The following is a 24,104-nucleotide window of genomic DNA, read 5'->3' as shown; positions in this document are numbered from 1 at the left end:
TTCTCTAGTAATTTGATGGTATTGAGTCATAGATTTAGGATCTTGATTCATTTTGAGTGGCTTCAATGCTGAATTTTACCAGACGTTTAAAGAATTAATTTCACTTGTTTTCCAGCTATTCAACATAATTGAAAGGTAAGGAACTCTACCAAACTCCTTCTATGAGGCAAGCATCATCTTAATTCGTAAACCAGAAAAAGATATAACAAAGAATACTATAGACTGATATCCCTGATGAACACAGATGTAAAAATCCTCAACTAAATACTACCTAAGTGAGTCCAACAGGACATTAGGAAGATCATTCACGCAGACCAAGTGGGATGTGCTCCTGCTATGCAAAGATGGTTCAACTTTGCAAATCATTAAATGTGATACAGCACATTAACAAATTGAAGAACAAAAACTATATGATTATTTCAATAGATGGCAAAAGAAAGCACTTGATAAAATATAATATCCTTTCATGAAGAAAACCTTAAGCAAACTGGATGTAGAAGGAAGATTCTTCAACACAATCAAGGCAACTTATGACAAACTCACAGCCAATATCTTATTGAATGGGATTAAGCATGAAGCATTCCCACTAAGATACGGAACCAGAGAGGATGCCCACTCTCACGGCTGTTATTCAATATAATCCTACAAACTTTATCCAGCCCCATTAGGCAGAAAAAGGAATTAAAGGGATACATATTGGAAAGGAGGAAGTCAAACTATCCCTATTTGCAGATGACATGATTCTAAATATAGGGGATCCAAAAGACTTCACTGAGAGACTGTTGGAACTCATAAAAAAAGTTTGGTAAAGAGGCAGGATATAAAATTAACACACAAAAACTCAATGGCCTTTGTGTACACAGACAATGACAATGCGAACAAAGAACTTCTAAAATCAATTTCATTTAAAATAGCTACAAAAATTAAATATCATGGAATAAATTTAACCATGGAGGCCAAAGATTTCTAAGATGAAAGTTGCAAAACATTAAAGAAATAGAAGACACTCAAAAAATAGAAAAATTGTCCATGTTTGTGGATTTGAAGAATTAATATCATCAAAATGTCCACACTACAAAAAGCAATTTATAGATTCTATCCAATGCCAATCAAAATATCAACATTTTTCTCAGATCTAGGAAAATCGATGTTAAGAGTTATACTGAAACATCAGACCTGGAATACTTAAAGCAATCTTTTACAACCAAAACAAACAAACAAACAAAAAGCCAGAGTCTCTTAAATCAAATTTTAAAAGATATGCCTATTGCTTCAAATTGCAAAAAGTCCAAATGCATATCAATAAAAGGAGGGACAAATATACTGTGGTATAGTCATACAATGGAATATTAGAGAACCATACTGAAGAATGTATTTTGATTGCTTACAACATGGATCTCAAAAACACAACTCCAACAAAGGGAGTTAAACATAAGGATACATAGAGTGCAATTCCATTTATATGAAGCTCAAAAATAAATGAAATCTTGGGGTTGGCACTATGGCATAGTGGGTAAAGCTGCCGCCTATAGTGCCCACATCCAATATGGGCACCAGTTCAATCCCTGCTGCTCCACTTCCAATCCAGCAGTCTTCTATTGCCTGGGGAAGCAGTAGAAGATGGCCCAAGTCCTTGGGCCCCTGCATCCATGTGGGAAGCTCCTTGCTCCTGGCTTCAGATCAGCACAGCTCTGGTAGTTGTAGCCAATTGCAGAATGAACCAGCAGATGGAAGACCTTTTTCTCTCTCTGCTTCTCCTTCTCTCTCTATGTAACTATGATTTTCAAATAAATAAATAAATCTTTAAAAAAGATAAATAAACAAATAAAATTTCTAAATCTTTCTCTGCATACATTATATTGCAATCTCAAATTTTTCATTAAACAGGAAAAAATGAAACAAAAGAGGATAATGTGAAACTATTGTCTCTTAAATCATGTCTCTTAAATCATGAAGCATGATTGTTCAATATATTGGTTTTACAGAAAGAGAGAGAGAGAGAGAGAGAGAGAGAGAGAGAGAGAGAGAGAATGTGTATTTGAAACAGTAAAAGACCTCTGTATGGGTGAAATTTGTCCAGATGATTAAGACGCTGATTAAATTGCCTGAATCCCATATCAGAGCATCTGAGTTTCACATCCAGCTAAAGCTCCTCACTCCAGCTTCCTTCTGATATACACTCTGGGAGGCAGTGGGGATGGCTCAAGTAATCAGGTCCCTGACCCCATGTGGGGAATCTGCATTGAGCTTTGGGTCTTTCGGCCTCAGGTCTGTGACAAACATGTGGGGAATGAATCAGCAGATGAATGCTTGCTCTCTCTCTTTCTCTCTCTCCCTCTCTCTCAGTCTCTATCTCTGTTTGTCTTTCTTTGCCTTTTAAATAATGAGGGCAAAAAGAGTTTTTATTTAGTTGAAAGGCTAAATATTGACTGAGACCGACTGGAGACGAAGATCTCCATCTACTTGTATCTTCTCCAATGCCTGAAACAACTGAGGCAGTGACAGGTTGGAGCCAGGAACCTGGAACTCCATCAGGGTCCTTCTACATGAGAGAGGCAGGTGTCCAAATACTTGGGCCATCATTGCCTCCTCCCAGGTGCACTAGCAGGAAGCTGTACTGGGAGTGTGGAGTGGTCAGGTCTAGAACAAGGCACTCTCATATGGCATGTGCATGTCCCAAGCAGTGGCTTAACTTACTGTGCCAGAAATGCTGCCCCAAAGCTTTATTTCTTTAAAAGCATGTGTTTGATGATTTTTGATGACATTGCTAAAGAAGAGGAGAGTGAGATGAATTGCAATGTTCTAAATACACATCTAAACTTAGAAAATCTTTGCTTAAAGGACAGATGCATGTTAATTATTTAATTTAAGTTTTGCAATATTGCAATATCTAAATGTGTCTGTCCCTCATGCCACTTTGTTTTGCCCCTTGAAAATACTAAAATTAAATCAAAACGTATTGCCTCCTATTTCTTCAAATACATATATTGGTGCTTTTTAAAAAAAAAATTATTTGTTTGTTTAAAAGATGGAGATAGAGAGAGAGAAAGTGTGTGAGAAAGAGAGAAATAGAGAGAGAGAGAAAGAGAGAGTCTTCTATCTGTCAGTTCACTCTCCAAGGCCAGGGTTATGCCTAGCTGAATCCAGAAGCCAGGAGCTTCTTCAAAATTGCCCAAGTGGGTACAGGGACCCAAGTACTTGGGCCATCTTTTGCTGCTTTCCCAGGCACATTAGCAAGGAGCTGGATGGGAAGCGGAACAGCCAGGATTTGAACCAGTGCCCTTGTGGTATGCCAATACTGCAAGAAGAGGCTTAACCTTCTACACTATAGTTCTGGCCCCACATTGATTCTTTTTATAATTCTTTTATCATATTTTTTCTAAATTGAGAAGTAATAAAAATGTCTTTTTGCATTTATAATGATACATAAATAAATGTCTTCCTAGAAATTATTACAATTTAATCATATCGCCTCAGCACATTTAAATGAAAAAATCAAAACTCTCATTCTGGAAAATATACCACAGAACCATTTGTGTGGATGAAAATATTCTCAAGGTAGAGGCATATTTAACGCATACTGTGCACTTAGCACATGCACGTTCCTCCCTGCCCTGAGTGCACTCACCCTCTGTGAGGATTTTCCGGCATAGACATTGAGACTGCACTAAAGATTTTGTTCTTCAAAGGGAACTGGCTCTTGTGTGCTTATGTCTGACGGTTAGGGAAGATGTCATGACAAGCTAATTTTTTTTTCCATAGGACACTTTTTTATGCTATGTTTTAAGAAAGTGTTTAGTGTATAGGATTTATTTGCTTGATGTTTAATTCTTGAAGACCTGAGATCAGTTCAAATTGTTCTGATGGGATCCTGACCCTCCTGCTGATTGTTGTGATTATGTTCTCATTTTTTCTGGTGCATCAACATCAACACTCCCAATTTATTCATTCCCCTTCATACATACCCGACAGTTGTTTGAGAATGCAGGTGCTCTGCTAACCAAGAAAATTTTAATGCCCAGCAGGAAATGTTTTCCTGTGGATGACAGTTAATATTTAGCAGGGAGGGTTGTACATAATAGATTTAGTTTTACAATCTCAATTTGTTTCTTTTTTTTTTCCTTTTTTTGCGATTTATTTATTTGTTTGAAAGGCAGAGTTACACAGAGAAAGATCTTCCATCCTGTGGTTCACTTCCCAAATGGCCACATCCCTAATACATATCAGAAAAATTCTGGCATTCCAACCTGAGCACCATGAGGACATGAGAATTCATAGGCTTTGTTTAGCCAAATGAATAGATTAGATGAAGACATGCAAAAACATATCTTGTATATCTTGATGACCTTAAACCTTCTGTGAGGAACAGTAGATGAAATGGCAGATTTCCCAGAATTACAAGAGCTGCCTGAACACTTTTAAGATATTTTAACTCAGAAAAAGGAAGATTTACATACCAAATTAAGAACTCTTAAAAATTAAGCATTTAGTTGAACCAAAGATGAGGGCAAAGACATGGCCAAAACCAAAAAGTAAAGAAACATTAGATAAAAAACCACCCTGTTCTACCTTAGAAGAATCTAAAGACGATGAAGGACAAACGTTGACTAACAAATGACCAACCTACCCCTCCGCCGCCCTGCAAGGATGGTGTCAATCTATGTGTCTGTAATCACCCTTAATGCAAAAGAAATAAAATCACGTACATCATTTCTGGGTGGTGATTCCCCCTTTACTCTTTGTCAGAAAAATGTTAGGTTTTCCCTAGTAGGAAGCTCACATAACCCTCAGATTTGGCTTTATAGCTCAATCAATTCCTTTCTCTCTAGATACTCCTTTAGTCCAAACATTTTGTGTTGCTTAATGATGCGGCTCCGATATATATGTGGGGAAGAAAGCAACTTGTAAATGCAATGGAATAGTTTTAAGTTATGAATTAATCTCTTCTTGGAAATCCTTGAAAAAAAATCACTAGACTATTACTTGATGTTGAGCCAGAACATTTACTGTATTAATTTTCTTTTGTTGCTAAAGCAAATCTTTGTCAAATAAAATTATACAAATTTATTATCATATGGTTCCATAAGACTTCTTTTCTTAAAAAATTATTTATTTACTTGAAAGTCAGAGTTATACAGAAAGAGGAGAAGCAGAGAAAGAGAGGCCTTCCATCCGCTGGTTGACTCTCCAATTAGCCACAACAGCTGGAGCTTCACCAATCTGAAACCAGGAGCCAGGAGCTTTCTCTGGGTCTTCCCACACCGGTGCAGGGGCCCAAGCACTTGGGCCAACTTCTACTGCTTCCCCAGACCGTAGCAGAGAGCTGGATCAGAAGTGGAGCAGCTGGGCTTGAACCAGTGCCCATATGGAATGCTGGAACCATTGGTGGTGGCTTTATCCACTATGCCACAGTGCAACCCCCTGTACGACTTCCTAAATGAGTCTTAGGGGATTAAGAATCAAGGTGGCTGTAGGAATACATTCATTCTGTAGCTCTATAAGGAAAACAAATTTCCTTTTATCTTCTAGCTCCTACAAGATTCCCAAATTCCTTAACTTATGGCATCTACTAATATTCTCAAAGGACATTAGTCCTACATCTGCTTCCATAAGCACAATTCCTTTTTCCAACTTTAACCCTTGCTATGGTTTAAATGTGCTTCCCGAAATTCAAGCATTGGAGGCCAAAACTCAAAATCCATGTGATGGTAGTATTTCACTAGTAATTAGGGTTAGAATGGAACTTGCAGGATCGAATAGAGGCTTTGCAAGAGCAGGAAGAGAGGCCTTAACTTGTAGCCCTCCTCATTCTACCATGTGAGGCTCTCTGCCAAGTTATGACATAGCAATGAGTCCCATACCAGATGCAGATACCTTCATGTTGCACTTCCCAGCCTTAAGAATTGTGAGAAACAGACTTTTTTTCTTTATATGTTATGCAGTCTATTACATTCTGTTGTAGTAGCAGTAAATCTAGACATTCCTCCTGAATCTCATAAGGATTGTTTTGATTAATTAAGGCCACCTAGATAATATAGGATAATTCCTGTATATAAAGAACCTTTAACAAAATCACACCTGCAAATTTCCTTCTGCCACCTAAGGTGACATATTCATTGGAATTTAAATATGACCATTTTTCCAGGAATGCTACTTCATTTACCTTCTTCACTTACCCTGTATAGTCATCTTAGAATGTGTTCCTGATTTTCTGTTTTCCAAAGAGAAGCCAAGTGTATCCAAGTTCAGTTTTTCCAAGGGCACTTAGATATTGGCCTTCCTAGGATTCTTTTGGGTAGGATGTTTTGGTAAATGTCAGTTTATCCAGGAAATATTTTATTATCACAGAATCCTTATTTCATCATTATAGTTTTAGTATATAATTTAGATCCAAAAACATTCTGCTAACCAGAATAATATCATATGAGCTATAGTCAAGCAAGCTATTTTTTAATTTATGTATGGCAATGAGATTTTCATAAGTATCCTTGGCAGAAACTAAGGTTATCAGGACAAGTTTATGTGAGAACAGTTCACACTTAAATCAACATTAACTTCTGTTTCCCAAGAATTCTTACCTTAAAAATTACCCTCCTTTCAAATAAATCTGTCTTTCACATGATTAATACTTGCAGCAAGACACAATAACACCATAAGGCAGAACACAATAGAAAATTCGATGCAATAGGCATTTTGAGTCTTAAGACAATTTTCACCAAAGTATAACAGAAATAGTTGAAATTGAACCCCAATAATCAGTAGGAGTAGCCGTTTAAATAATGTATACCTTGGAATCATTACAGTAAACTCAAAATCACAGTGCTGTTTGTTGGATGGCAGTAACAGGCTTTTGCCAAATCTCTAGTCATCAGGGCCATGAATTTCAAGAGCTGCTAAAATTATATAAACACAGAAACTGTAAATATTGGGTTGTACTCTGCATTTTTTGAAGTGCAAGGGATATTTGTTCTTAGGGCAAAAAAGCAAAATCAAAATGGTTTCCTGTTAGCTTTGTGAACTAGGTCTAATAATATTTCCAAATATGGCCCAAGAAACTGAACAATCCATTCAATCTATGTACTTCTTGGGAAATTTGAAATTTTCTGAAGCCATAACTTATTTTTGACTGTCTGAGGAGGGAATCTGTGCTCCTTGTTCAAATAATTCCAAGAAATTTTACCATTTTCTCTAAGATCCATGTTATCTGGGTTAATTAGCTGTCCTTTATTGGTCATATGATGGGTAAGAGTTTCTAATTAAGTTTTGTCTTGGTCTTCAGATTGAGTATCATTATATGATTAATATAATGAATAACAGTTCTCTGCCCTGAATTAAATTCATATCTAGTCTTCTCAGACTGTGGCAATCAACTGAAGAAATTAAACATTCTTGTAGGAACACAGTGAGAATATATTGGAGCACATTCAAAGTGAAAGAAAATTGGTATTAACTACTCTCAAACTAGAGTGGTTATAGCAGCTTTTCATCACTATAACAAAATATCTGACACTGGGTACTTAAGAAGAAATAGAGTTAGTTCACAGTCTGGGGGCAGGCATTGTGGTGTAGTGGGTGAAGCTACCACCTGTAATGCCTGCATCCTCTTCGGGTGCTTGTTTGAGTCCTGGCTGCACTGCTTCTGATCCAGCTCCTTGATAATGCATTTGAGAAAACAGAGGAGGATGGTCTAAGCATTTGGGCCCCTGCCACCGACATGGGAGACCCAGAAGAAGCTCCAGGTTTCTAGCTTTGGCTTGGTACAACCTTTGACATTGAGGCCATTTGAGGAGTGAATTAGCAGATGGAAGATTGTTTTTGTGTCTCTCCCTCTCTATATATAACTCTGCTTTTCAAATGAATAAAAATGAATCTTAAAAAACAACAAATCCTTGGGGGCCAGTGCTTTGGCACAGTGCGTTAATGCCGTGGCCTTAAGCACCGTCATCCCATATGAGCACTATTCGAGACCCGGAGGCTCCACTTCCTGTCCAGCTCTCTGATATGGCCCGGGAAAGCAGTAGAAGATGGCCCAAGTCCTTGGACCCCTGCATACACATGGGAAACCGAGAAGAAGCTCCTGGCTCCTGGTTTTGGATCGGCACAGCTCAGGCTGTTGCGGCCATCTGGGGAGTGAACCATCAGATGGAAGAACTCTCTCTCTCTCTCTCAGCCTCTCCTCTCTCTGTGTAACTCTGACTTTCAAATAAATAAACCTTTTAAAAAAAATCCAGTGACCATTGATGTTGCAAGGACAAAAAGCAACCGCTAGAATTCTTTCTCAGCCAGCTCAACCACATCCCATGCGTTATCGGGAAACCTCTCCTGTTATCTGCCTCAACCATCTCAGGACATTCTGCCTAGGTGCCTGGGAATAGAACCTCAACACCCCCCCCCCCACACACACACACTTTGTTGAGATACTTCCTCCTGCATTCATTCTCAACCATCCAGCCCACAGAAAGGAAAAAAAAGCTGCACCTGCAACATTAGCCCATGTAAACCCACTCATAGCTGCCTAACACCCTCCCCTACTCCCACTAGATATTATATAAACTCCAGCCTGAAAGAGAGCTGATGCTTTCTGTCATGTTTGCCCTCTGCACATGCATGCAGTTAGCAATCTCTCAGGTTTTTGAATGAACCTGTTTTGGCTGGGAGTCTATGTTCTGCCTCCTCATTGTCCTGCTCTTCTTTCCTTATTTTGGTGCCTCATGTGAGCAGAGGTGCAAGAGTGTGGTGCTGCACCTACTGTGGTCCCTCAGAAGCTCATAGATCTCCAATACTCCAAATGATAACTGCGATCACACCTCTTTTTTCCTCCAAACTTTCCTCTCCTTTATGCAGCAAACTGGGAGTGAGGACTACAGGGTGACTGCTGAGTGTCCAGCCCCCACGGATCCCTTCACTTCCAGGGTAAAACCCCGGCTATGCTGTTCCTCACACTGTTGAGTTCCTGCCCAGCTCTTACTTGCCCATTCCTATATATCCATTTTCCTTTCCATAGTGATGTCATGGATGCACATGACTCGGAGTAAACTGGTAGAAAGCTGACAGTCTCAGATCAAAGCAACTCCTTCACGTCACTGGGAATCCCCCTGGAGAAGACCAGACACTGACTGACTGTTAGGATATCTGGGAGCCTACATCCCTCCTTGACTGCCATTTCTGACCAAGTGCTTCTCCTCAGTGGAGGCAGGGTGACGCTCTCAAGTTACCCCTGAGTATCCTCTTTGGTGTGACTTAGACAGACTTAGGAGTTGCATCTCCAGAATCTCCAGATGAGTTGAGAATGGCCTTGGTCTTTCACCTCCTCATTTCCTGCTTACAGTCTCCATGTGCATGCACAGCCAGAAACCTTTGGTCAGTTCCCTCCTCTGCATGCAACACCGGGGCCCTGATTCTCAACCTGTTGGAATGATAAGTCAACCCTCATCTCGTCTCTCCGGGGCACCAGAGAAGACCCCGTCTTGTTGGCCATTATCCTTTCCCTTGGAGGATGTAGAGTATGTAATCAGTTCTAGTGGGAATGGTCCCATATGACTCAATGTAGGGATGGCTAACTAAGTGTGGGGAAATCTCTTGCCTCAATTGTGAGCCTGTCAGCTGATGGAAGCGTCTCAAGGGAGGCTTTGTTGTAAATCGAGTCCCCAGCTCTTGGCCTCATTCTACCTAATCCGTGGGATCCAATGTTTCATGCATTCTGCCCAAGTGCCCCCTTGCTTGTCTGTTAAAAATTCTGTATGTGCTGGGCCTTAAAAGGGGCCTAAAACCAAAAAGGTTTCCTTCTGCAGTAGAGCTTGGCCTCAATTTGAATTAGACAATGGTTCTAAATGGCTAAAATTCCACTTTCAGCCTCCCTCCAAATTCTCCATGATGTTGCTAGGTTTACACTGAGAAATGACAAATGTTTAGAGGTGTCCTCCCCTCTAATCCCACACCCTGTCTCCCTTCCCTCTTCCTCCTCTGAGATGCTGCCACCAGCACTGCCGCCTCAGAACAGAGCTCTCTGTTTGCCTGCCTAGTTATCCTGTTCTTCCCACGGAAGAAAAACCTTCACTTAAAACCTTTGCCCCCTTCCCAACTCCTTCCTTGTCAAATCCTCTCTGTGATCCAGATGCAGCTGATGAACCCCTGCCACATCGACCCCAGGGCCCACTCAAGCCCTCATCTGGTGATAACTCCCTGGCCTCCCTCCTCTCCTCTTATTTCTTCCTCACACTTGCTCCCCATTCCATATCCCCTTCTCTTTACTATCTTAACTCTGAACTGAGTCTCTGACCTTGGGACTTCTAGCTGGACCCTTGGAACTCTCAAATGATGAGACTCAAACATTGCCATCATTTTTTCATATCCTAAAATCCATTATCAGGTTGTGGAGCCAAACTTCTGCTGTGTTGTTTAAGGTTCTAAAGGGTTAAGCCCAGTCACTCCCCTTCTCAGATGTAGTCTTTGAAGAGAAGGAGGAGGAGGAGAAGAAGAAGAAAAGAAGAATGTTTATTTTTTCTCTTTGGTTTGTGGTATGTTAACTCTATTCTTTTGCTGGGTTGGGGGGAAGGAGCTAGGATAGTTGTCTCTCAGCCTCAGCCAGTGACACGCAGAAATCTACTGGGTTTAAGTTAACAGCAAACTGGCTCCTGGCCCACAGTCACCCTTGGGAGCTGTCTTGCAGATGCCTAAACACATGTTTTCTTCAGAGACGGTCTCAAGTGGCTGACTGAGTCCTAAGGCACTTGTTGAATAAAAATGTAGGCTCGAATTCAACTTAAAATCTAAGGAGACATCATTGGTAAATACCAATCTCATGCATAAAATGCCCAGATAATATCTTGTGCTAATTTGGGTCAACTGTAACCAAGACACTGGATTTAAAAGGATTATCCCTTTTGGAGCTAGAGAGGTCACTACCTTGAAAAATTGTTTTTGTAATTTGCCAAACTTGTTTGCAACCTGATTTAACAGAACCAGCTGAAACAGCAATGGGTGATCAGGGCTCTCTTCTTATAGCCCCCTAGTGTGGATTCTGCAAAATCAGAAATTTTGGTTTAAATCTAGAGAAGAAAAAGATGGTGTTTTACAGCAACACTGCTTGGGCTCAATACTCCCTGAGATCAAATGAGAAATGGCCACTTAATAAATCTCTGGTTTAGGTACCTTTCTCTGAAGAGAGGAGAGAACCTCCACTTTGACTATGACCTTGTCTAAACAAGATAAGAGTCGCTGAACTCAAAAGGCTTCCATAGCCTTGGAAACTCATGACTGGTGCATAGGGAGATTACTGATGCCATAAACAGGAGTGTCAATTTGTAAAATCAACAACAGGAGTCATTGTGCACTTACTCCTCATGTAGGATCTCTGTCCTTAATGTGCTGTACATTGAGGCTTAATGCTATAACAAGTACTCAAACAGTATATTTCACTTTGTGTTTCTATGGGGGTGCAAACTGTTGAAATCTTTACTTAATGTATACTAAACTGATCTTCTGTTAAAAAAAAGAAAAAAAGAAGAAATTATCAATTCCCAACTTGACTCTCGCTGGGATTAAACATGACAATAGGTTTGATCTGATTTCATCATCATTTAAAAAATCATCTATTATTTTTCACTTTATGATTCTGTGTGGGAGCAAACTGTTGAAATCTTTACTTAATGTATGCTAAACTGATCTTCTGTATATAAAGAGAATCAAAAATGAATCCTCATGTGAATGGAAGGGGAGAGGGAATGGGAAACGGGAGGGTTGTGAGTGGGAGAGACGTTATGGGGGAGAAGCCATTGTAATCCATAAGCCGTACTTTGGAAATTTATATTCATTAAATAAAAGTTAAAAAAATAAATCTCTGGTTTATATCACTGATTTCCAGTTTGAGGTGTTTTATAAAAAGGTGCAAAATTTCATATAAATGCAAAACTCCATATAAATGTAATCATCTCCTCAAGAAAAACTGAATAAAGCTGTTATATACTATCTCAGAATCTTAAGTCATCTAGGTTTAATTACCAAATATATATTTAAGTATTCTTAGCTGATTAAGATCATTAAAAAGAACTATTTGGGTTTGTTAACAAATAAGACTACTTTAACCAAGATTGGGGCCAGAGCTGTGGCGCAACGGGTTAACGCCCTAGTCTGAAGCGCTAGTATTCCATAAGGGTGCCATTTCTAGTTCTGCTGCTCCTCTTCCCATCCAGCTCTCTGCTGTGGCAAGGGATAGCAGTAGAAGATGGCTCAAGTCCTTGGGCCCCTGCTCCCACGTGGGAGACCCAGAAGAAGCTCCTGGGTCCTGGCTTCAGATTGGTGCAGCTCCGGCCGTTGCGGCCATCTGGGGAGTGAACCATTGGATGGGAGACCACACTCTCCCTGCCTCTCCTCTCTCTGTATAACTCTGACTTTCAAATAAATAAAAAAAACTTTAAAAAATAACTAAGATTTAACTTTTTTTGTTTTTTGTTTGTTTGTTTTTTGTTTGTTTTTTTTTACAGGCAGAGTGGACAGTGAGAGAAACAGAGAGAAAGCTCTTCCTTTGGCATTGGTTCACCCTCCAATGGCCGCCGCAGCCGGCATGCTGCGGCCGGTGCACCGCACTGATCCGATGGCAGGAGCCAGGTACTTATCCTGGTCTCCCATGGGGTACAGGGCCCAAGCACTTGGGCCATGCTCCACTGCACTCCCTGGCCACAGCAGAGAGCTGGCCTGGAAGAGGAGCAACTGGGACAGAATCTGGCGCCCCGACCAGGACTAGAACCTGGTGTGCCAGCACCGCAAGGCGGAGGATTAGCCTAGTGAGCCACGGCGCCGGCCAAGATTTAACTTTGATACGACCTATTATTTAGAAAATGTATTAATTTGGAGATTTTTAATCGATTATTTCAAAATGTCAATCAAGAAATATGATCTTGATGAGGAAATCTATGAAAGACAGCTTTATTTATTTATTTATTTATTTATTGGTATAAAGAAGGGGCATTGTTTGGGGGCCAGTGCTGTGGCATAGTAGGTTAAGCCTCCACCTGTAGCACTAGCATTACATAGGATGCTGATTCATGTCCCAGTTGCTCCTCTTCCAGTCCAGCTCTCTGCTAACTGCTAGGGAAAGCAGTGGAAGATGCCCCAAGTGATTGAGTCCCTGCGCCCACATGGTAGACCCTGAAGAAGCTCCTAGCTCCTGGTTTCAGATTGTCACAGCTCTGGCTTTGCAGGCATTTGTGGAGAGAACAAACAGATAGAAGACCTTTTTCCCTGCCCTTCTCTATGTCTATAACTCTGCCTCTCAAATAAATAAATACTTTTTTTTTTTTTAAAAAAAAAAAAGGGCATTGCTTGAAAAAACAATTTGTCCTACAGGAGGATGGCTATTGAAAAGGGAAAGATAGAAAAAACATTTAAAGATTGAAACAAGTTGCAGAGGTGTGAGGAAGTCATAGAAGTTTTGAGAGGCATAAATCCTATAAGATTTGTGTATGATAAAATTGACTGTAATTCTTAAAATATTATTTACTGTATTTTCTAAAAATTTAGCTTTCATACTGAATTCACACTGACATAGAACTAGAATATAATCCTCTCTTAAAGCAACAAAGTTTTTGAAATGCAGATATATAGATATATAGATATACAGATACCTAAGCATGCTAGTAACTATCTCACAATAGTAGGTTTCTAATTTTGAAGTCTGCCTAAAAAATTCAACATCTTCTTTTGATAGTTTCTGTTTAATTTGTGACTCTGTGAATTTTCCTTTTTTTAAGATGTATTTATTTATTTGAAAGTCAGAGTTACACAGAGAAAGGAGAGGCAGAGAGAGAGAGAGAGAGAGAGAGAGATCTTCCATCTGATGTTTCACTCCTCAATTGGCTGCAACGGCCAGAGCTGCGCTGATCCGATGCCAGGAGCCAGGAATTTCTTCTGCGTCTCCCACTCTGGTAAAGGGGCCTAAGGATTTGGGCCATCTTCTACTGCTTTCCCAGGCCATAGCAAAGAGCTGGATCGGAAGTGGAGAAGCTGGGTCTCAAACCTGCCCATATGAGATGCTGGCACTTCAGGCCAGGGCGTTAACCCACTGCTCCACAGCGCTGGCCCCAGTTGGTGCTAATTTTTAAAAGCAGTTAAAGATTTTAAGAAGCTGTTATCAGGGCCAGCACAGTGGCACAGCAGTTTAAAGTCCTGGCATGCAGCACTGGCATCCCATATGGGTGACTGTTTGAGACTTGGCTGCTCCACCTCTGATCCAGCTCCCTGCTAATGTCCCTGGGGAAGCAGCAAAGGATGGGCCAAGTCCTTGGGCCCCTGTATCCACATGTGGGAGACCTGGAGGAAGCTCCTGGCTCCTGGCTTTTGATGGGCTGAGCTCCAACCATTGTGGCCTTTTGGGGAGTGAACCAGTGGTTGGAAGTCGTCTCTCTGTGTATGTGTGTGTGTATGTGTGTGTGTGTCTATTTCTCTCTGTAACTCTTCTAAATAAATAAAATAATTATTTTTAAAAGAGCTGTTTTCAAAACTGCTTTATTGTTCTGACTTGTAACATATGTTATGTATGTGTTATATGAGTCTACCTGTTGCATGTTGTGTCTGTGGAAAAATTTGTTAATTTGTTTTAATTGTTTATAGATACTGCTTTGTTTTCATTGGCTTATATATAAAAGAGTGCTAATATAAATAACAACTGTTAAATTAACCCAAAATACATTTTGGTTCATGTAACTGAAATAAATATCTAATAGTTTTTTTTTAAATTTATTGGTTTAAAAAATTAAAATGTTTCATTAATCATCGACATATTTGTGACTAGGTTTGCTGGTCAATCAAGTTACAGTTGTGTTAGATATTTGCAATCATGAATGTATAATATTGACCTAAAAAGAAATAATATAGGTAAAGTTATGACGCAATGCTCATTACTTATTATAAAGTCCAATTTAGCTTCTAGAGTTGTTCTTCAGCAAAATCATGATTTCATATAATAACTGCACTTGTCTAGTGTTTGAGTTTCTTGAGTAATTTAAGTATTTTTTTAAGAAACCCTGTGTCAGGTTTATTTGTACAAACATCATGGGAGGACACTAGCCCATATGGACAGTGGCCCAGGGGTCACACTTGTTCTGCACTTGCACTGGCATGCGAAGGCTCTTACTATGGGGCCTTTATATCAGTCTGGGCACTTTTGGGAGCAACCTGAGCTTGAACTGAGGCTGTAGGTGTTGCCAGGGCTTGCTATGGGCCTGAGCCTGGTGCTTGCAATGAGTCTGGGTTTTAGGCTTGGTTTCTGCCTGGTCCTTGGGTTAGGTTTCAGCCTGGACCTTGGCCTTGTCCTTGATTTGAGCTTGAACCTGGGCCTTCATTTGAGCCTTGGCCTTGACATTGATTTGAGGCTTGGTCTTATCCTTTGCCTTGGTCTTTGGCCTGGACAAACTGAGACCCTTGGCAATGTAGGCACGAACATGCTTCCCAAGGTTGGGGTGGATAATGCAGGCAAATCATTTGAGCTTGTGGCTGTCACCCTTTGGGATCATAAGCTCAGCTCCCTTAGGCTTGACGGGGGACTTGACAGCTTCAGCACATGTACTCATAGCCTTGACATTGCTGGCCTACCTCTTCTTCAGGCCCTTCTTGTGCTCCTTGGCAAAATGCATGTTCCTCAGGAACTTCAGGTCCATCCCTTTAGGAGATGCATATCTTTGTGATAGCGGTTTCTTTTTTTTTTTTTTTTTAAAGATTTATTCATTTATTTGAAAGAGTTACACAGAGAGGAGAGGCAGAGAGAGTGTGATCTTCCATCCAATGATTCACTCCCCGATTGGCTGCAACAGCCAGAGCGGAGCTGATCTGAAGCCAGGACCCAGGAGCTGCTTCCGGGTCTCCCATGTGGGAGCAGGGGCCCAAGGACTTGGGCCATCTTCCACTCCTTTTCCAGGCCACAGCAGAGAGCTGGATCAGAAGTGGAGCAGCTTCAACTAGAACCGGCGCCCATATGGGATGCCGGTGCTTCAGAGCAGGGCGTTAACCCGCTGCGCCACAGCACCAGCCCCTGTGACAGGGGTTTCTTGATGCCATTTTTGCGCCATTTTCAGGACCTGTTAAGTGTGGTGTGGTTCTTGGGCTTGGCCATGTCTGCATTGTAACCTGCAGTTGCCGAAGCACCTGGGAATGGAAAGAGAGGACCAAGTATAGTTGTTAAAAAGTAAGTTGTCGGGGACCGGTTCCATGGCATAGTGTGTAAAGCCCACTCTCTGCAACGCCGGCAATCCATATGGGCACGGGTTTGAGTCCTAGATACTCCACTTCTGATCCAGCTCTCTGCTATGGCCTGGGAAAGCAGTGGAAGATAGCTCAAGTCCTTGGATCCCTGTACCCGAGTAGGAGACCTGGAAGAAGTTCCTGGTTCCTGGCTCCAGATCGGTGCAGCTCCGACTTTTGTGGCCATTTGGGGAGCGAACCAGCAGATGGAAGACCTCTCTCTTTCTGCCTCTCCTCTTTCTGTGTAACTCTGACTCATCCTTCACTGTCAAAGAAGACACAAACGACCGAATGCAACAACTATCTCATCTCCAGGATCAGATGGATTCCTTGGAAGCAGCAGTCTTTCAACATTGCAGGAGATTAGACTTCCTCACTCCTGAAAAATGGGGACTTTGCCTAGTTTTGGGAGAAAAGTGCTGCTTTTACAGCATGTAAAATGATGCGGTAAGAGAAGGGATCAACTGCTTAAGAAAGCATGCTAACAGAATCTATTACCAGGTTCTTACAGGATCGAGCAACGGCTATATCCCAAGCCATCTCATAAGAAAATCACAAGACTGCTCCTCTGCAATCAAGCCAATCCAGAATACAGATATCCTATCCCACCCAGCAGAAAACTGCCTGAAAGATACTGGTGCCTGTCTCCGTATCCATACTCAGAGTCAGGATTGAGGGAGCAAGGGCAAGCCACCCCTTGTATTCTTTCTCAGCCAGCTCAACGACACCACATGCATTATTAAGAATCCACCTGTGTTATTGCCTTCAACTAGCTCATATAGGAACGAACTGCTGCCGTTAATGGGAGTGGATACCCAGGCCCTGCTTTGAGATAGCTCCTCCTGTGTTCTTCGCATCCAGTCATCTTGCAAAAAGGAAAAAGGCTGTGAAGTTTGAAAAGCCTGCACCTGGCAAATTAGCCCTGAGAAACCCACTCCCGACCTCCTCATGTGGATCCCTTCCAAGATGCTATATAAACCCCCAGCCTGTAAGAGAGTGGGAGCCTTCTGCTACGTGTTTGCCCTACCTACACACTGGCCATTCACCACCTCTCAAGTTTTTGAATAAACCTGTTCTGTCTGTGAATCTGTGTCCTCTTTGTCTTGCCCTTTTTTCCTTATAACCATAAGCATCATGTGTTAAAAATGTCCTCGAGACCTTGTTACCATGACAACTGTTAGCAACACACAGCAGATCAACACACACACAGAGAGAGAGAGAGAGAGAGAGAGGGAGAAAGAGAGAAGGAGGGAGAGGGAGAAGGAGAGAGAGAGAGAAAGAGAGAGAGAACATACAGCTTTGGAAGTTCAAGGCAGTGGTATCAGGATTGCTTAAATTCAAGGCTCTGTGGCAAATAGCAATGGCGGAAGTACATGATTAAGCAAGTAGTCACAACCAGAACAGAGAGCACAGAGCGGGAGAGACAGAGACGGAGAGGAAAGGTGGCCCAGGCTTGTTTCTTTAAAACAAACAAACAAAAAGAAAACCTCTATTTAAAATAACTATTGAGGAATCATGTAACAAAATATCTTAATCTTTTCATAGAGAAGCAAGCTCAAAACCCAAACATTTCATACTGTGCTCTACCTCTTAATATTCCATTGTATCAGTCAGGTGTTGTGGTTTAGTGGGTAAAGCTACATCCTACAATGCTGACATCCCATTTGGGCACTTATTAGTGTCCTGGCTACTCCATTTCCTATCCAACTCCCTCCTAATAGCCTGAAAAAAACATCAGAAGATGGCTCAAGTGTTTGTGTTCCTGGCACCCACACTGGAGACCAGGAAGGAGTTCCTGGCTCCTAGCTTTCATTTAACCCAGCCATGGCAATTGAGACCATCTGGGTAGTAACCAGTGGGTGCAAGATTTCTCTGTTTCTGTCTATCCCTTAATAAATAAGTAAATATTAAAAAAAAGTTCCACAGTACCAATATAACCAGCCTGAGGCCAACGCTCTAATCACATTAACTTTTGGAGATACACAGTCAGATCAAACCCAAATTATAGCTGTTGGAAAACAATGCAAGAGCCAGAGTGAGGTACAGCAATTTTCCTCATTCTCTGGCATATATCAAAGTCGTACACTATTGGATATAGCTTATGGTTTTGGAGACATCACTTTATTGAATTCTGTATAACTTATAGTTCACTTTCCAAATTAATCAGTTTTTACAGTCCAGTTATGCTGCAGTATTAGGAAATTCAGAACACTAATATAATTGTAATCAATGGATCCTTTATTAATTTAAAATATTTATACACCTCAAGTAAATTATTTTGTTTGAAGTTAAACACTCTTGAATAAGTTTATATTATTCAGAATATTTTGCCATTATTGCTTAAATAAAACAGTGTGAAGAGCAGATTTGAATAACATCTCTTTATCTGTATATTGGGTAAGTGAATTCTCCCAACTGAGATATTACATATATGCCAGTAATGTGAAGGTTCTTCAAAGAGTTCATAGAAAATTTGAATTCCATTTTAATATCATCATTCAGTGACTTTTAAAAGTGTTTTACTTATTTATTTGCAAAACAGAGTTGTAGAGAGGGAGAGCAAGTTCTTCCACCCTTGGTTCCCTGCCCAAATGGCCATGATGGAAACCTGAGCAAAACCAAATCCAGAGACCTGGAACTCTATTTTGCTCTAACATAGATGACAGGACCCAAGTTCGTGGCTCATCTTCTGCTGTTTTCCAGGTCCAATAGCGGAAAGCTGGATTGGAGGTGGATCAGCTGGAACTTAAACTGGTGCTCAAATGGATGCTGGCATTACCAACCCCTCCATGAACTTTTGAAAGACCTTCAAATATCATGGGCAGGGGGCTGGCACTGTGGCATGGCGGGTAAAGCTGCCGCCTGCAGTGCCGGCATCCAATGTGAACACCGGTTCAAGTCCCGGCTGCTCCACTTCTGATTCAGCTCTCCTCTGTGACCTGAGAAAGCAGTAGAAGATGGCTCAAGTATTTGGGACCTTGTACCCATGTGAGAGACCCAGAGGAAGCTCCTGGTTCCTGGCTCCTGGCTTTGGATCAGTGCAGCTTCAGCCGTTGCAGCCAACTGGGGCAGGGACCAGCAGATGGAAGATATCTCTCTCTCTCTCTCTCTCTCTCTCTCTCTCTCTCTGTAACTCTGTCTTTATAACAAATAAATATTAAAAAAAAAAACATTATGGGAATTGTGATATAATAACCATGAATACCTGTTGTTCACAAATCTCCAATTTTAGCCTTACTTTAATTTGCAAACTTCTCAGTTGCATCTTGATATCGTGTTCAGATTTTTATCTGCTAACATTTCATTGTGAGACTTACAAAGGGCAATACAGTGAATCCTCCAGTTTTGGTCTAACTGTGCCTACTAAAATATCCATTCTGGGAAGAACTCAATCCCCGATGCAACAATGTAGGGATATGAAGCCTGATGGGAAGTCTGTAACTCATGAGTAGACTAATGGTACAATTAAGATTACTTACAGGAGTGGATTTGCTCCTTTTGCTTTTCTGGCAGATGCCAGAGATTTGATCTTGGATTTCCCAGCATTCAGAAATGTTTTAATAATGATATCAATCAGACCAGCACAGAATGGACTGAGACAACTAGTGTCCTATGATTCTAGCACATTTTGTTCAGCCCTAGCCATTTTAGTCCTCCCACTGTGAATGATCATAAGCATTTTACTGCGGATTATTCAGAAAACTGTTGTCACTCAGATTCCTAATCTCTTACTGATTTAATTAATATGAGTTCTGAAAGGGGTGTATGACTCTACTTTTACATGGTGATCAAATTTTTTAAGAATAATTGTGTATTGATTACAGTGATCAAATTTTTAAAATCTATTGAGATACGCAAAAAAATTTGTGAATTTTTCATTTAGACTGTTTATTCAGTAGGTCAACTAGATGACCGAATTTCTTCTTTTCTTTTCTTTTCTTTTCTTTTCTTTTCTTTTCTTTTCTGACAGGCAGAGTTAAACACAGACAGAGAGAGACAGCAAGAAAGATCTTCCTTTTCTATGAGTCCACCCCCCCAAATGGCTGCTAAGGCTGGCACGTTGTGGCCGACACGCTGTGCATATCCGAAACCAGGAGCCAGGTGCTTCCTCCTGGTCTCCTACGTGGGTTCAGGGCCCAAGCACTTGGGCCATCCTCCACTGCCTTCCCAGATCACAGCAGAGAGAAGGGCTGGAAGAGGAGCAACCAGGACTGGTACCCGGCACCCTAACCGGGACTAGAACCCAGGGTGCTGGTGCCACAGGTGGAGGGTTAGCCAAGTGAGCCATGGCGCCGGCCTGACCGAACTTCTTATAGAAAGCTATTAAAATTTTTGTAGCTACTCCATCAATTGCTATTTTTAAAATATCATTTTTAATTGAACCCATGATGATTTCCACAAAGTTTAATTATCTCAAAATTTTGTTACTTTTTCATTATTGGTCCCTTTCTTTTGCACAATCCTGTGATTTCTGCCAGTAAATAATTAGTCCCACTCAAACATTTAAAATCTAGACTATCTTCCAATGGTTATTTTTATCCTTTAATAGTAAAGGGTCTGGCAATTAGAATTCCTCTAACCAGAGCATTGATCATTATAGGGAAAGAGCCATACAGTAGTAATCTTAACACCAATCACCCTAGAAGTACAGGACATAATTTTGCATGCCTATCTTTCTCCGCTAACTTCAATTTCAATAAAATATATTTAAATAATAAACAAAACAGAAAGTCATAAGGTATCACATTGTTGCCTGAATTAGCTTTTCTTAAAATTTATTTTGAAATCTATTTTGGCATGACACAGCCCAAGATCCATGGACTTGTGGTCTCATTTGTGATTTTCGTACTATCCGTGTATTTGATGTAGTACATTGTGTAGTTGAAACCAGAGACCCTAGGAAGTTAGCTTCTGCAGTATTTTTATCTCCTTTGGGCTTATTTCTTCCTAACCATGTCTTAGTCATTATCATTTAAATTATATTGTCCGAAATGTTTTCAAATATCCTTTTATCTTGTCTATAGTTTCCAAAAATTCAAATATCTAAATGGTCTCATAAATTGTAGAATGTTCTCACCTAAGACTTAATGCACAGGAAAGAAAAACAAGACAGGAAAATCTAGCATGGTGGACTCACATGGAGGGTGTGGGTGCCCATGGCTCGGGAATCCAGAAGCCGAGAGCCTGTGCATCAGCAGTGGAAAGTGAGGTGAAACCAGACCACAGCACCCCAAGCCACCAGTGAAAAAGATGCAGGAAGAGCCTGGGGGAAACCCAGATTGGAGCCCCATGGGGGAAAGTGTACCAGCAAAGCTAGAGGAGAAAATAAAAGGATGGGACAGACACGTTTCTCTCTCCCTGATCACTTACAACAGCATCTTTTAACAAGTCCATAGAACAGGCACCATTTTCGACATACGTAACAGCTAAGTCGGCTTGTGTCTGCATCCGGCTACCAGTCAAGTGGAGACTCCTGACTCTGGTGGGGAGAACTAACAGTGGGCTTGGAGCTTGGAACTGTGTGAGGCTTCTGTATCAGGACTGTGAAAAAAACTGAGGGTTTGTGGCAGGACACACCCAAAAGAATATGACATTTCAATACTAGATTGTGAGTAGGGAAAAAGGTACCCTAATCCATTTTGGTGGGAATATAGATCAGTAAAGCCACTATGGAATACAGTTTGGAGATACCTCAGAAATCTGAATATATTCCTACCATACATCCCAGTCATCCAACTTCTCAGAATTTACCCAAGTGAAATGAAATCGGCAAATAAAAGAGCCATTTTCAACTGTGTTTATTGCAGCTCAATTAACAATAGCTAATACGTGGAATCAACCTAAATATCTGTAAATAGAAGACTGGGTAAAGAAATTATGGTATATGTACTAATACTACTACACAGTGGTAAAATAATGAAATTTAGTCATTGGTAACAAAATGGATACATCTGGGAAACATCATACTTATTGAAATAAGCCAGTCTTAAAGAGACAAATATCATATGTTCTCCCTGATCTGTGACAACTAACTGAGCACTTAGAACAAAACCTGTAGAAGTGAAATTGACACTATAAGAAGCAACGATTGATCAGCCCTTCTCCTGAGTGTTGAGGAATAGTTTATTACTTTATTTATTTTTTAATGTTTTCTTTTTCTACTTACTTTGAACTCTTTAATTAACAGAATTATTCTTAGGTATTTATATCCAATTAAAAATTGATCCCAGTAAAACATGACTGGGAATAAGAGAGGGAGGAGATGTATAGTTGGAAACACATTCCCATGGACTTACCACTAAGGGTAAAGCTAAAAACTTGCCATGGGATTCCAAATCCTATTAAGTTGGGTGGTACTAAAACCATCTTACTAGTAAAAGCATCATTTTAAGTAGGTAACTGATCATATAGATAGGAATTAGTGTCAAAGTGATCATATAAATAAGACCAAGTGTCTGCTAATAACAATAGATAGAATTAAAAAGGAGAGAATGATCCAACATGGGAAGCAGGCCACATAGCAGACTCATAGAATGACAAACGGCCTAAACAGCACTCTGACCCCAGAATGATTCTTAAGGCATTCAGGTCTGGCTAAAAAGGCTATGAGAACATGTCAGGCTTGAAAAGCTAAGATATAGGCCAGTGCCGTGGCTCACTAGGCTAATCCTCTGCCTGCGGCGCTGGCACCCCGGGGTTCTAGTCCCCGTCGGGACACCGGATTCTGTCCCGGTTGCTCCTCTTCTAGTCCAGCTCTCTGCTGTGGCCCAGAAGTGCAGTGGAGGATGGCCCAGGTCCTTGGGCCCTGCATACGCATAGGAGACCAGGAGAAGCACCTGGCTCCTGGCTCCGGATCAGCACGGTGTGCCGGCCGCAGCGCGCCAGCCATAGCGGCCACTGAGGGGTGAACCAACAGAAAAGGAAAACCTTTCTCTCTATATCTCTCTCTCACTGTCCTCTCCGACTGTCAAAAAAAAAAAAAAAAAAGAAAGAAAAAGAAAAAAGAAAAGAAAAGAAAAGAAAAGAAAAGAAAAGCTAAGATACTATGGCAAAAAAATGACCTACATGAAAGATTTCTGTGAGTGAGATTCCAGTGGAAAGAAGGGGATATGAAAGAAGGAGGTGCCTTTCTTTGAAGGGAATAGAGAACTTTTACTTTGCTTATGACCCTGTCTTAATAATAACAGACTTTGTGGACTCAAAAGCCTTCCATAGCCTTGGCAGCTCATGACAAGAGCCTCGGGTGTCAATTGTTAAATCAACAATAGGAGTCAGGCCTGTGCTGTGGCACAGCGGGTTAACACCCTGGTCTAAAGCGTTGGCATCCCATATGGGCACCGGGTAGAGGCCTGGCTGCTCCACTTCTGACCCAGCTCTCTGCTATGGCCTGGGAAGGCAGTAGAATATGGCCCAAGTTCTTGGGCCCCTGCACCTGTGTGGAAGACCCAGAAGAAGCTCCTGGCTCCTGGTTTCAGATTGGCGCAGCTCTGGCTATTGTAGCCATTTGGGGAGTGAACCATTGGATGGAAGACCTCTCTCTCTCTCCCTCTCTCTGCCTCTCCTCTCTCTGTATAACTCTGACTTTCAAATAAATAAATAAATCTTTAAAAAAAAAAAAACAAGAGTATTGTGCACTTGCTCCTCATGTAGGACCTCTGTCCTTAATGCATTGTACAATGAGAATTAATGACAAAACTTGTCTTCAAACAGTACTTTATACTTTGTGTGTCTGTGTGGGTGCAAACTGTTGAAATCTTTACTTAGTATAGAGTTGGTCTTCTGTTTATAACAATAATAAAAATGAATTTTAATGAAGGATGGGATGAGAGAGGGAGTAGGAGGTAGGACAGGAGTGGGAGTGGGAGGGCAGG

This window comes from Oryctolagus cuniculus, chromosome 8 (genome assembly GCF_964237555.1).
Source record: "Oryctolagus cuniculus chromosome 8, mOryCun1.1, whole genome shotgun sequence".
NCBI classification, from domain to species: domain Eukaryota; kingdom Metazoa; phylum Chordata; class Mammalia; order Lagomorpha; family Leporidae; genus Oryctolagus; species Oryctolagus cuniculus.
Note: the sequence above shows the minus strand (reverse complement) of the source record.